This window comes from Eleutherodactylus coqui, chromosome 6, assembly GCF_035609145.1.
Source record: "Eleutherodactylus coqui strain aEleCoq1 chromosome 6, aEleCoq1.hap1, whole genome shotgun sequence".
Taxonomy (NCBI): domain Eukaryota; kingdom Metazoa; phylum Chordata; class Amphibia; order Anura; family Eleutherodactylidae; genus Eleutherodactylus; species Eleutherodactylus coqui.
Window position 1 is genome coordinate 183021855 of NC_089842.1, and position 13185 is coordinate 183035039.

The 13185-nt window shown below is 47.2% G+C and overlaps 1 protein-coding gene across 4 annotated transcripts in view; it reads left to right on the forward strand.

The window, feature by feature from the left end:
- The window catches only part of SMOC1 (SPARC related modular calcium binding 1), a 228711-nt gene that overhangs the window by 76910 nt on the left and 138616 nt on the right, over positions 1–13185 (forward strand). The window lies entirely within an intron of this gene.

Here is a 13185-nt window from a genome sequence, read left to right on the forward strand (position 1 = left end):
AAAGAGCATGCCGCAGTTTGTTTCACTCTGTGGAATTCCTCCTGGAATTCCGCAGCATGGAAATTGAGCTATTAGGTTCAATAGAACATAATAGCTCTGGGGAAACACCATAGATTTCCGCTGCGTAAAACACGGCAGAAATCCGACCATGGGCATTAGCCCTAAGAGCCATAAAAGCCTTCTATGAGATCGGCCTAACTCAGTGTTATACATGACATCTATGGCTTGTAGACAGTGTTATACACTAATGTTCAGGACTTCTGTTGAGTGAACCGAACCAGTAGAACCCTGTTTTGGATAGAATTTTGGGAAAAGCTCCGTTTGGGTTCATGCCAAACCTAACTTTTATCAAACTATGACCTGAAACCAGGAAAAAAATTGGAACCAAAAATTAGCCAACATGAAATTAAAGCTTCATACACACGGCCCTACTACATCAATTCTGATCTGTATTAGGCTATGTTCACATGGGGGCTGATTTCCAGCGGAATGTCCACAGTGGGCATCCCGATGCAGATTAGCCGCAGAAAGCCTGCCTCCAAACTTGCACCATTTGGTGCAGGTTTTATCACGAATTCCTGTCCGGAATTCATCCCATCATTTGCAAGGGGGTTAATTCCACAGCAGAGACGGCGATAAAATTGTCGATCTGCGGAATTGAATTCGGCACTGCAAGACAATTTCCGAACGGCTTTTGAGCGGGTTATTTCCGCAGTATGTGGATGAGAGTTTCAAAATCTCGCCCACTCTGCTGCTACTGTAAATGCCCATCTGCCCCATGTGAACCCCACCTTAGGGCCCTATACAGAACATGATTCAGTTAACCTTGGTAGATGTTTCTCAATTATCCAGCCTCCATGAGATCCTCCAAAATTTGGGGCGATATGGTATAATTTCTGGTGGTTTTAATCATGCCAGATTAACAATACATCTAACATTTTGCCCTAATATCGCACCAGATATGCTTAATAAAGTTCTTATATATATGACACTGACACAGTCAACTCAGAGTAAAGGCCAATTTACACATAACGATTATCGCTCAAAATACACTTAAACGAACGAACATGCGTAATAATCGTTACACCTAAACATGAGCCATCGTGCACTTTTTATTTGCTTTTCGTTTGTCGCTCAGGTTCAGCCTGCAGAAAACTCATCGCTAACGGCTCACTTCTCATTACATCTAAACATTCCCCGCTCAGTGTTACACATACGAAGTAAATAAATCTCAACGATGATCTGCCTGTCCAAACAGTCAGCATAAGCGCGAACAACTACAAACAAATTAGCAGTGACATCACTTGTGACTCATTCAAACGAGAATCGCCTTTGTAAAAGGGGAATTAACAACAAGAAATTGATGGACACACAGTCTACTTTTAAATACAAAGAAAGCTGTTCTGTCACCTTATAGGCATACATCTACTAATCTCAGTATATTGTATGCAAACAGAACAGAAGGAAAGTAGTCAATGGACAGTAAGTATCTAAATGTGGTCAGTAAGATAAACTAATTAGGAGTCCAGCATGTAGCCGTTGTCAGATTTTTGGCTGAGGCTCGAATTTCTTTACTGAAATTTAAGCTGTAAAAATACTGGACACAAGCGTGATACTTTATATGTTAACATTAAATAATACTTTAATGGAGAAGTGATTTAATGAATTTACTTGATACTTTACCAGATGTGCAGAAAATTCGATTTTTCTGTGCTTACTGATACAGGACTACTGTGCAAGATTAATGCCACCACACTTGTACGAATACACACCTTTTGTTCAATGTTGTTGTATCTTAACCCTTTCCAATCCACTGTCTGACGTCTAAAGACATTTCGATTGAAGGCTGTACAGCTCCGATGTCGGAAGACGTCCGGCAGGATATTCTTACTGTAGATTACTGGCCGCTCTGTTGTTGGGGCCTCTCCAGTATGTCACATACTGCAGTATTGGCTCTAGCCAGCAGATAGCGCCATTGTATAATGGCAGTAAGAGAAAGTCCCCTAGGAAACCCTGAATCCAAAATTGGATTGCAAAGGGTTAACCCCTTAAGGACCAGGCTGTTTTGTACCTTAAGGACCTGACACTTTTTAGGGATTTTACCCATGTGATGGTTTTATGGCCCTATTTTTTTTCCTTTAGCTATCAAAATTATTTTTGCTGCGTTTTCTTTTTTCCGTGACATATAGGGCGATTTTTTTTATAACCTTTTCACTAACTTTTTTTCCGTTTTTTAGTTTCATTGAGGGTAAAACGCCCAAAAAATTTTTTTTAAATCTCTAGTTTTCTTTAAAATTAGTATATTTACACTAAAATAAAGTATAGGAATGTGTTCCACTATTTGTTTCTGACGTTTTGATATATAATATGTATTGGTTTTGGTTGACGTTTTTGTGTCATTTTCTTTCTTATATATATATTGTTGTTTTATTCTGTAATTTTGACTGATGTATGTAATTATGTTTTTTTTACTATCTATGTCCCCCATGATGTCATACAGTATAACACCTCTGCGGGACATTCACATTTAAAAAAAATTTTTTTTTTTATTTGACACTTTCCCACTGTAGCTGGGACATCGATAGGAGCCCCAGTTACAGGGAAAAACATCCCCTGTGGTGACATCCGTCACTGGCAGAGCTGATAAGGGTCTAGTATGACCCTCCAGCTCTGCTGTAGCAGGGAATCCAGGCGGTCATGTGACCCCCCGCTCTGTAGTGAAAGTTACACTTTTACTTTAACTTTTGGAGTACACAGTGCTCATTGAGCACTGTGTACTCGGGAAAAGAAAAGGCAGGAGGAGTTAAAACCCCCTCCTGCCTTCTCCTCTGGGTTATCAGCTGTTACTAACAGCTGACAACCCCTCCAGGAAGCCCTGCCGCCATAATTTTACAAACGGCTAGGCTTTGATCCCAGGACGAAGAGCTGTATATTTACAGTGCCTGGTCCTTAATGGGTTAAAGGGTCACTCCAGTGAAAATATATTTCTCCATTCCTGCCCCCCTCATCTGACTGCCTGTCAAAATCTGAAAGTCTCCTCCGTGTATTCCACTCACTTCCCTGCAGTACAGCCCCCTGTCTGACGTCTATCTGCCAACATCTTGATAGTGATATTTTTTTACTTTCAGTTTCACATCAAACCCATGATGCATCAGCAAATTACCTAAGGTTATACCAAGCTGCCTGCTGGGGGACAGTTTAATTATCCTTATCTTTTGTATTCACCTACATAAGCTATAGACCATAAGTACACAAACAGGAAGGTGAGCTGTGATCTCCTCTATTATAACTGTGTGATCATCATCAGTGACTGTTATAGGAGTGTCTGTATCCCCCCTGTGGGCAGTTTCTGTGATAGATCCATGTAACAGCATCACACAAGCTTAGAATCTGACGAGAAAATGAATCCATAATGCCAAGCAGATCTGAGATGGTCAGAATTGAGATCACAGGACCATCTGAGTTAAAGAAGGCTGGAATTTTCAGACAGAAAGAAATAACTAACCAAGGTAACACTGGCCAGTTTAAAAATATTGGAGGGATAGCTGCATAATGAATGTATTAAAAAGAATCACCAAAGTGGCCCTTTAACCTGCAAAGGAAAATTGTGGTATGGGCATGATTGGCAAGATCAGGTCAATATTGTGGATGTGTACATTACAGGTGATTCATGTAGGTATCATAAAGGACCTGCAAAGGGTGGGTGGATCTAGCGCACTGCCTGGGTGGCCACCACTTGGCATCATGGGACTTATAGAATTGCCCGTGTTTACAGCGGAAATGATGTTTGTAAACACAATGGCAGATTGTCAGCTGCATTGTGAGGTTGAAAGCGGTCTTGATCGACGATTACAAGGGAACGGTGATGCTACACTGCAAAAGGGCCAAGGTTAAAGTTGCTAAAAACTTTAATTTTGTGGCCCATAAAACTCCTTTAAAGCAATCTTTCCACGCTCTCATAGTATAGGACCGCCAACTGCACCTGCAGCGCCACACATTACAACTGACAAGAAACAGAAAATTGGTGGTACTAAAACTGCATATGGTCCATCTAGACTGCCTTCATGTTATTTCTCTCGTGGGATAGATCTATGCTTATCCCAGCCATGTTTACATTCATTTATTATTGATGTTCCAACTACATCTGCTGGAAGTTTGTTCCAAATAACTACCATCTCTTTCAGTAAAATAATATTTTAAATGATGAGGGACTATTTTGTCCATCTTTAAAAGTTTAACCCTTTTGGACAAAGTGTTTTGTTTTGTCCCAAAATCATAGGCTGATCAAAAGATGTTCCGCTGCTGAAACCTCGAACCTCCAGCAATCAGCTATAGTTTGTCTGAAACTTCAGCAGCAAGTGTTAATTTTAACTGTGGTGATGTCACAGGGAAATTAAATACTTGGGTTACCCATCCATTTTAGATAGCTGTTGACCAAGCATTCGTTTGGCCAACAGCTATCTTGCCTGATATCCCCATACATATTTATGCATGGTCGACAGTGCGTGCGTTGTGAATATAGGTGGAAGGGAGCAAGCTGCTATCAGGCTTATTTCCTGAGAATAAAGGGAAGTCCAACGGCCTGACCCTTGTCTCCACCAACATCTGCCATTGAGTGAGAGTCAGGAGACACATTAGATGATCCTCCAGTTCTGCCGAAATTGCCAGGTATAGCTGATCTAGATCTAATGTGTATGGTCACTCCTACTGAAATCAATGATTTTAAGAGTATGCTATAACAGTCTCAGCTCCGTCTACTAGATGAGGGACCCTCAACTGAGGATTCTTTAATAGATTTGAAAATAGGTTTTGTTAACCAGACAAGCCTTTTAATTTTACACCACAGGAAATACTGCATAGTGACGATTACTCTGCCAACGTAGAACATACAGTATGATATACAAACATCTACTGGAACAGTGCCCCTTATGGCTACAATAAGATGTATTAAATTTAGTAGTCCCAAGTATATAACTAAACTGGAGACAGATTTAGACTTGGCACCTTGGCTGACAAGTAGGATGCATCTGTGCCAAGTCTAAACAGTTGACCGCTCAAAGCAGATTCTGCTGCTCCATCTAGGCTTGTTACATGGGTTAACTATTCAATTTGGAGGAAGAATTGGATTAGAACCAGTTATTTGGCCATTGACCTCACACTGCTTATATTTTCTGACATGCCCAATAATGATGGTGTGAGGGTTACATTACGGTATGAAGGTCATCTTGGGGCCAGATCCACTGGAATATTTAGTCAACTGTTTGATAACAATGTAATAATTATCTCAGTACAAGTGCCCAAAGCTTGCATAGGCCTATCAGAGTTTTCATCCGAGAAATGAGAGCATTAAAGCCATTAGCAAGGGGCTGAGATGTTATTAAATTCAAACCTGCCTGAATTGAATGGGTTATTACTTAAATACACAACAGTAGAGAAACCTCATTAAACCAGTGATTTGGCAATGCTTCTCAAAATCTCACATTAATGTCTAAGATTTGCCAAAGGATTTCAGGCCTCTGTGCCAATAAAGCTTGCAATTTGGCAGTAACGTACATAAACCCCATTGAATTTTCTAGTTTAAACCAATTAGTTGATAAAACAGTTCTGTATATCCCTTGCTACATAATTTATCACAACTGATTTCAATCTTTTACATTAATTAAGGCTCCATCAATTAATTCCCAGGAGACAACTTCAATGTTGCACGAGTGACAGTAGGTAAGGCTGCTGTACAAGAGAACCAATCTTGATCTTCCAAGTCAATCTAGGATTCCCCACACAGTGCTAGCATGCTCAACTTAGACATTGTGCCCACATCTATGGTTAAATTTGTCCTTCTCACGCACTCTTAGACCTCTCTGTGAATGTCTCTCTGGTCACGAGGGACCACCACAACATATGACTTTGAGGTCACAAATACTTTAGACCTTCTCTTCTGATACCACCCCCTATGTCTTTGTTAAATGTTTTTAAAGGGAATCTGAAGGGGCATTGCTAGGGTCTGAAAAGATCAGGGGCACAAGCCCCAAGTCATATGGCGAGCCCAGCAACCCGACACAAAAAAAGGAAATTATATACACAGTTACCATATAACGTTGCTAGCGTTATACAAATATCAAAACCTTACCACCAAAGAGTAGGGTCAATCCACAATTATGCTGACACTAATGTCACATCTGTGATACTGCTGCTTTTATTTTATAAGTTTTGTGTATCTGAAAAATTCAAGCAACAGCATCCTCATTCAATTAAATAGTGCCCCCATTCATTATAGGGCCCCTTAGTAATAAGGCCCCACTGTATATAGTGCCCACTAATAATATTGCACCCACTCTGAATAGTGCCCATTCATAATAGTGTGCCAACTCTGTATAGTGCCCATTAGCAATAGTGCCTCCATTCAATATAGTCCCCATTAGTAATAGTTACTAGAGATGAGCGAACGTAATCGTCCGAGCTTGATGCTCGGGCGAATATTAGCGTGTTCGGGATGCTCGTTACTCGTAACGAGTACCACGCGATGTTCCGTTTACTTTCAGTTTCCTCTCTGAGACGTTAGCGCGCTTTTCTGGCCAATTGAAAGACAGGGAAGGCATTACAACTTCCCCCTGTGACGTTCAAGCCCTATACCACCCCCCTGCTGTGAGGGGCTGGGGCGATCAGATGTCACCCGAGTATAAAAGTCGGCCCCTCCCGCGGCTCGCCTCAGATGCCTTGTGAGTTAGCTGAGGGACAGTGCTGTTGTGTTGGAGCTGCTGTAGGGAGAGCGTTAGGAGTGAGTGTAGGCTTCAAGAACCCCAACGGTCCTTCTCAGGGCCACATCTATCCGTGTGCAGTAGTGTGGAGGCTGCTGTTAGCAGTGTTGCACAAATTTTTTTTTTCAAAATCGGCAGTCTGCAGAGCATTGCGCCCCGCATTAATAGTCCAGGGACAGAAGTGGTGGTTAGGCAGGGAGAGTGTTAGGAGTGAGTGTAGGCTTCAAGAACCCCAATGGTCCTTCTTAGGGCCACATCTATCCGTGTGCAGTACTGTGCAGGCTGCTGTTAGCAGTGTTGCATATTTTTTTCTTTTCAAAATCGGCTGTCTGCAGAGCATTGCGCCTTGCAGTAATACTACAGGGAGAGAATTGTGTAGGCAGGGCCAGAAAACATATATTATTGATTGAATATAGTCAGTGGGCCCTCCGTTTCCCAAAAAGGGAAAAATTGTATTTGTCCTGCAGTCTTGCGCCAATTTATTTCCTGCCTGGGAAAAGTCTCCGCTCTGCTGCACTTCATATAACTGCATTTCTGTGCAACACATATCTTATCTGATTGAATATAGTCAGTGGGCCCTCCGTTTCCCAAAAAGGGAAAAATTGTATTTGTCCTGCAGTCTTGCGCCAATTTATTTCCTGCCTGGGAAAAGTCTCCGCTCTGCTGCACTTCATATAACTGCATTTCTGTGCAACACATATCTTATCTGATTGAATATAGTCAGTGGGCCCTCCGTTTCCCAAAAAGGGAAACATTCTATTTGTCCTGCAGGCTTGCGCCAATTTATTTCCTGCCTGGGAAATCACTGGTAATACAGCATGCTGAGGGGTAGGGGTAAGCCTAGAGGACGTGGACGTGGACGTGGCCGAGGACGCGTAGGCCCAAGTGAGGGTGTGGGCACAGGGCGAGCTCCTGATCAAGGTGTATCGCAGCCGACTGCTGCGCGATTAGGAGAGAGGCACGTTTCTGGCGTCCCCACATTCATCGCCCAATTAATGGGTCCACGCGGGAGACCTTTATTAGAAAATGAGCAGTGTGAGCAGGTCCTGTCGTGGATGGCAGAAAGTGCTTCGAGCAAGCTATCATCCACCCACAGTTCTGCGCCGTCCAGTGCTGCAAATCCAAATCCTCTGGCTGCTGCTCCTCCTTCCTCCCAGCCTCCTCACTCCACTACAATGACACATGCTCAGGAGCGGGCAGACTCCCAGGAACTGTTCTCGGGCCCCTGCTCAGATTGGGCAGCAGTGGTTCCTCTCCAAGCAGAGGAGTTTATCGTCACTGATGCCCAACCATTCAAAAGTTCCCGGGGTCCAGGGGATGAGGCTGGGGACTTCCGGCAACTGTCTCAAGACCTTTCAGTGGGTCAGGAGAATGATGACAATGAGACACAGTTGTCTTGCAGTGAGGTAGTAGTAAGGGCAGTAAGTCCGAGGGAGGAGCGCACAGAGGATTCGGAGGAAGAGCAGCAGGACGATGAGGTGACTGACCCCACCTGGTGTGCAACGCCTACACAGGACAGGTCTTCAGAGGGGGAGGTACGGGCAGCAGCAGGGCAGGTTGCAAGAGGCAGTGCGGTGTCCAGGGGTAGAGGCAGGGCCAGACCAAATAATCCACCAACTGTTTCCCAAAGCACACCCTCGCGCCATGCCACCCTGCAGAGGCCGAGGTGCTCTAAGGTCTGGCAGTTTTTCACAGAGACGCCTGACGACCGACGAACAGTGGTGTGCAACCTTTGTCGCGCCAAGATCAGCCGGGGAGCCACCACCAACAGCCTCACCACACCAGCATGCGCAGACATATGATGGCCAAGCACCCCACAAGGTGGGACGAAGGCCGTTCACCGCCTCCGGTTTGCACCGCTGCCTCTCCACCTGTGCCCCAACCTGCCACTGAGATCCAACCCCCCTCTCAGGACACAGGCGCTACCGTCTCCTGGCCTGCACCCACACCCTCACCTCCGCTGTCCTCGGCCCAATCCAGCAATGTCTCGCACCGCACCGTCCAGCCGTCACTAGCGCAAGTGTTTGAGCGCAAGCGCAAGTACGCTGCCACGCACCCGCACGCTCAAGCGTTAACTGTCCACATAGCCAAATTTATCAGCCTTGAGATGCTGCCGTATAGGGTTGTGGAAACGGAGTCCTTCAAAAGTATGATGGAGGCGGCGGCCCCGCGCTACTCAGTTCCCAGTCGCCACTACTTTTCCCGATGTGCCGTCCCAGCCCTGCACGACCACGTCTCCCGCAACATTGTACGCGCCCTCACCAACGCGGTTACTGCCAAGGTCCACTTAACAACGGACACGTGGACAAGCACAGGCGGGCAGGGCCACTACATCTCCCTGACGGCACATTGGGTGAATTTAGTGGAGGCTGGGACAGAGTCAGAGCCTGGGACCGCTCACGTCCTACCCACCTCCAGAATTGCGGGCCCCAGCTCGGTGCTGGTATCTGCGGCGGTGTATGCTTCCTCCACTAAAGCACCCTCCTCCTCCTCCTCCTCCTCCTCCGCAACCTCTGTCTCGCAATCAAGATGTGTCAGCAGCAGCAGCACGTCGCCAGCAGTCGGTGTCGCGCGGCGTGGCAGCACAGCGGTGGGCAAGCGTCAGCAGGCCGTGCTGAAACTACTCAGCTTAGGAGATAAGAGGCACACGGCCCACGAACTGCTGCAGGGTCTGACAGAGCAGACCGACCGCTGGCTTGCGCCGCTGAGCCTCCAACCGGGCATGGTCGTGTGTGACAACGGCCGTAACCTGGTGGCGGCTCTGCAGCTCGGCAGCCTCACGCACGTGCCATGCCTGGCCCACGTCTTTAATTTGGTGGTTCAGCGCTTTCTGAAAAGCTACCCACGCTTGTCAGACCTGCTCGTAAAGGTGCGCCGGCTCTGCGCACATTTCCGCAAGTCCCACACGGACGCTGCCACCCTGCGGACACTGCAACATCGGTTTAATCTGCCAGTGCACCGACTGCTGTGCGACGTGCCCACACGGTGGAACTCTACGCTCCACATGTTGGCCAGGCTCTATGAGCAGCGTAGAGCTATAGTGGAATACCAACTCCAACATGGGCGGCGCAGTGGGAGTCAGCCTCCTCAATTCTTTTCAGAAGAGTGGGCCTGGTTGGCAGACATCTGCCAGGTCCTTCGAAACTTTGAGCAGTCTACCCAGGTGGTGAGCGGCGATGCTGCAATCATTAGCGTCACCATTCCTCTACTATGCATCTTGAGAAATTCCCTGCAAACCATAAAGGCAGCCGCTTTGCGCTCGGAAACAGAGCCGGGGGAAGACAGTATGTCGCTGGATAGTCAGAGCACCCTCCTGTCTATATCTCAGCGCGTTCAGGAGGAGGAGGAGGAGCATGAGGAGGATGAGGAGGAGGGGGAAGAGACAGCTTGGCCCACTGCTGACGGTACCCATGCTGCTTGCCTGTCATCATTTCAGCGTGTATGGCCTGAGGAGGAGGAGGAGGAGGAGGAGGAGGAGGATCCTGAAAGTGATCTTCCTAGTGCGGACAGCCATGTGTTGCGTACAGGTACCCTGGCACACATGGCTGACTTCATGTTAGGATGCCTTTCTCGTGACCCTCGCGTTACACGCATTCTGGCCACTACGGATTACTGGGTGTACACACTGCTCGACCCACGCTATAAGGAGAACCTTCCCACTCTCATTCCCGAAGAGGAAAGGGGTTCGAGAGTGTTGCTATACCACAGGACCCTGGCGGACAAGCTGATGGTAAAATTCCCATCCGACAGCGCTAGTGGCAGAAGGCGCAGTTCCGAGGGCCAGGTAGCAGGGGAGGTGCGGAGATCGAGCAGCATGTACAGCCCAGGCAGTGCAACAGTCTTTAAGGGCCTGGACAGCTTTATGGCTCCCCAGCAAGACTGTGTCACCGCTCCCCAGTCAAGGCTGAGTCGGCGGGAGCACTGTAAAAGGATGGTGAGGGAGTACGTAGCCGATCGCACGACCGTCCTCCGTGACGCCTCTGCCACCTACAACTACTGGGCGTCGAAGCTGGACACGTGGCCTGAACTAGCGCTGTATGCCCTGGAGGTGCTTGCTTATCCTGCGGCTAGCGTCTTGTCGGAGAGGGTGTTTAGTGCGGCTGGGGGAATCATCACAGATAAGCGTACCCGCCTGTCAACCGACAGTGCCGACAGGCTAACACTCATCAAGATGAACAAAGCCTGGATTTCCCCAGACTTCTCTTCTCCACCAGCGGACAGCAGCGATACCTAAGCAATACGTAGGCTGCACCCGCGGATGGAAGCATCGTTCTCTCTCACCATCCAAAACGGGGACATTTCTGCTTCATCAATCTGTGTATAATATTCCTCCTCCTCCTCCTGCTCCTCCTCCTGAAACCTCACGTAATCACGCTGAACGGGCAATTTTTCTTAGGGCCACAAGGCTCACTCATATAATTTTTCTAAAAATTTTTTATAGGTTTCAATGCTCTTAAAAGCGTTGGAACTTTAACTTGAAACAATTTTTCGTTAAACTGGGCTGCCTCCAGGCCTAGTTACCACTTAAGCCACATTAACCAAAGCGATTAATGGGTTTCACCTGCCATCTTGGTTGGGCATGCCCAATTTTTACTGAGGTACATTAGTACTGTTGGTACACCAATTTTTTTGGGCCCTCACCTACAGTGTAATCATAGCAATTTCTATGTTCTTCGCCTGCACTCATGGTACAGAAAGGTGTGTGGGGTTGGCCTACACTTTAGCTACATAAATGTAACTTGGGCCTTGGCTATACTGCAGCTACTGAAATGGAACTAAGACTGCGCTCCCACTATACTGCTGCTTCGGAATTGTTACTGGGGCCTGTGTAGGCTGCTACTATTACTTAAATGGAACTTAGACTATGCTCCTCCTATACTGCTGCTTCGGAATTGTTACTGGGGCCTGTCTTGAGTGCTACTATTACTGAAATGGAACTAATACTGTGCTCCCCCTATAATGCTGCTAGTGATATGTTAGTGGGGCCTGTCCTAATGCTACGGCTGAAATGTTACGAATTATGGGCTCTGCCTATACCGCTGCTAATGGTATGTCTCTGGGGTGTGGAAACAGAGGCTTCCCAAAGACATGATGGCGGCGAGGCCATTTCCCACCAACGCGGTTACTGTTAAGGTGCATATAACCACGGACACGTGGAGAGGACACGTAGTGCCTCAAAAACATCCCCCTCCTCCTCCAACAATGAAAACATTCTTGGCAAATACCTTTGCATTGGTTCGTCTGGTGGCAGTCCAAGAATTTCACCTTTACCGACACAACAAGAGAGCCCCCCCACCATCCCCCCGCCACGGCCCACTTAATCCTGGCCACATTCCGAAAACCAACAAAATAAAACCGCGCTACTAGGTCCGCAGTCACCACCACATTACCACCAACGCGGTTACTGTTAAGGTGCATATAACCACGGACACGTGGAGAGGACACGTAGTGCCTCAAAAACATCCCCCGCCACGGCCAACTTAATCCTGGCCACATTCCGAAAACCAACAAAATACAACCGCGCTACTAGGTCCGCAGTCACCACCACATTACCACCAACGCGGTTACTGTTAAGGTACATATTACCAGTCTGACTGGGGCATGCAGACACCTTGACAGAATGAATAGTGTGTGGCACATAGGTTCCCCATTGCTATGCCCACGTGTGCAGCTCCTGCTGGCGGTGGCACAGGATTATATTTCTCATTGCTTCTGTACAGCATTGTGGGCTATCGCCCCACCACTTTTAAAGAGGGTCGCTGCCTAGCCGTGCCAACCCTCTGCAGTGTGTGCCTGCAGTTCCTCCTCATGCCAGACGCACTTATAAATAGACATGAGGGTGGTGTGGCATGAGGGCAGCTGAAGGCTGCGCAGGGACAGTTTGGTGTGCGCTGTGGACACTGCGTCGTGCAGGGGGGAGGGGGGTTGGGCAGCATGTAACCCAGGAGAAGTGGCAGCAGAGTGTCATGCAGGCAGTGATTGTGCTTTGTTGTAGGTAGTGTGGTGCTTAGCTAAGGTATGCCATGCTAATGAGGGCTTTTCAGAAGTAAAAGTTGTTGGGATGGGGGGGCCCCACTCTTGCCGGTATTGTGGCTTAATAGTGGGACCTGTGAACTTGAGATGCAGCCCAACATGTAGCCCCTCGCCTGCCCTATCCGTTGCTGTGTCGTTCCCATCACTTTCTTGAATTGCCCAGATTTTCACACATGGAAACCTTAGCGAGCATCGGCGAAATACAAAAATGCTCGGGTCGCCCATTGACTTCAATGGGGTTCGTTACTCGAAACGAACCCTCGAGCATCGCGAAAAGTTCGTCCCGAGTAACGAGCACCCGAGCATTTTGGTGCTCGCTCATCTCTAATAGTTACCCTTAGTAATAGTCCCCCCGTTCAGTATAGGGACCCTTATTAGGCAAGTATGTACAACAAAG